Source organism: Gavialis gangeticus, unplaced genomic scaffold, assembly GCF_001723915.1.
Source record: "Gavialis gangeticus isolate Ggan-Ray unplaced genomic scaffold, GavGan_comp1, whole genome shotgun sequence".
Lineage (NCBI taxonomy): Eukaryota > Metazoa > Chordata > Crocodylia > Gavialidae > Gavialis > Gavialis gangeticus.
In genome coordinates, this window is record NW_017729025.1 from 110,451,087 (window position 1) to 110,453,232 (window position 2,146).

Sequence of the window (2,146 nt, forward strand, 5' to 3'; positions counted from 1 at the left end):
CAGGTGTTTGTGAAGTGCTTGTGGAGCAGGGCTTAGAACATCAAATCTTGTGTGCCACTTAAAAGACTTTCCCTGATGAGAGGAAAAATGTAATGTGAGTGAGTTTTAAAGTGTGCAAGGTTTCTTAGAAACCTCTGAACAAACTGTTGCTCCTAGTGACCTCACTGGCGTTTCAGAGGTTTAGTACTTTTGAAATCAAGCCTTGTTTCTAACCCTTGAAGTTGCAAAAATAGGGCTACATAGTATTATATGAGCCAGTCTTCCTGTATTTGCAGACACTGCATCTGTGGCTCAGCCAAACAGCAGCAACAGGAAATTAGTATATCTAGTTTAAGTGTCGTTTGAATGTTTTGGGCAGAGGTAACACTATCAAAATCTATTTCCCCCTACAGGTATTTCAGAAAATTAAGCAAATATGGTAATTGATCAACTTAAAAGACAAACAAACCTAAAACAGGGCTGCTGGAAAAAAGATAGTCATCCCTCCCTCTCCCTTCTCCCCCCACCCCACCCCAAAAAAAAATTTTTAGAAGAGAAAAAAACTCCAGGAGGTTCTGTAGGAAAGGTAAAATGGGTTGAGAGAGACATCTCTTCCTATCAGCCAAAAGCAAGAGCGCTGCAAATTGACTAAATGCCTACTAAATGGATGATGGTTTGGGTGCTGTATCACTTTTTCTTTTAGTGTTTGTGCACTTCTAGTATTCAGAAGTGCTATTCACTGTTATAGATTGTGTACAACCGCAGAATCAAATATGATCCGTCTCATAGAGCTTACCGGAAAAATAAGATAATCAGGTGTTTCCTTGTTCTCCCCCCAGTTATTCTCATATATGTGACTATGTTGGGTCAACGTGATAAACAGTGAGTAAGAGTAGCTAAGCTACTATCAATCATCTTGTAGGCATAACAGCAAAAGAGTTCTAAGGATTTAAAGGATAATGAAGTAGCTTTGTGAGTATTTGCAGGGATCTTGCTGGTGTATCTTTTGAAACTGCAAGTTGACATTTCTTGATAGTCTGTTCATGCCAGTCCCAACAAATGCCTAGCATATCATTGTGACTTGCATATAGTCAATTCATTGCTTACTATCCTATTCCAGGAAGGAAAAAAGCAAGCACAGGGAAGCAAAAGACCTTACTTTGAAAATAGTAGTCTGCTTGTTCCCTGTGAATTAGGGGACAAGAGCATTCTTCTCCTCTGGGTCCCTACCAGAATTGCCTTTTCTGTTCAAATCCATACCTTAAATATCCCTTTGTTAACCCCTTTCTTGCCTGTCTTCTGAGCTTTGCTACACTCTTGTAATTCTCTTGAAACTTTCTCTTCGCTTCCAAACCCACTTATTTTCTGACTTTCCCAAACATCCTTGAAATATTTCATCTTGATATGGGATATGGCATGGGAAACTTGAAGTGAGGTTGGTTTCTTTGTAAATGTTGCATTTTATTGCCCTCAGAAAAAGCTTCCACTTAAAAGCCAGCTTAGCTTCAACTGCATCTCTGGAGTAATAGCTCTTGAAGTGAGTTCACATACTCTCTCCCTTTGTGTGTTTTAGGCTCTGGGCGTTCTGCATTAACTGCATCTACATTCCCTGTGCTGCAGCAGCACCACTACGTGAATTATGCTGTAATACCTCATGGAAGAAATGGCTGTTTCTCTGTCAGTGGCATTGTGGCCGCAGCCTTTGGGGCCACAGAGTTTCTAGGGCAATACATTGTCAACCGCCTGGGTAATACTCCCATGAATAACGGTCAGAAGTGCAGGCACACATCCAAATTAGGGACATGTGTGTATGCCCTGCACAACTGGGATGGAGAGCTGACCTTCAGAACATAGAAAGGGACCAGTGCAAGATTGTTCCTCGTGTTTAATGTATGGGATGGTTTGGATAGGGCTGATCCTGCCTCAGGGAGGGGACTGGACTAGATGACCTGTGGAGGTCCCTTTCAGCCCTACTGCTCTCTGACTCTATGTTCATAAAGCCAATATTTTTGTTTGAAGCAGTATCAGTTAAGCATGTTATCTGGCACAGCCACTAACCTGTAATTTATGTAGTGTTTAACAGGGCTCTTCATGAGTGAGAACTAACAAAGCCCAATATACTATGCATATAGGAATAAATCAATATATAGGACAAAAAGATCAAATT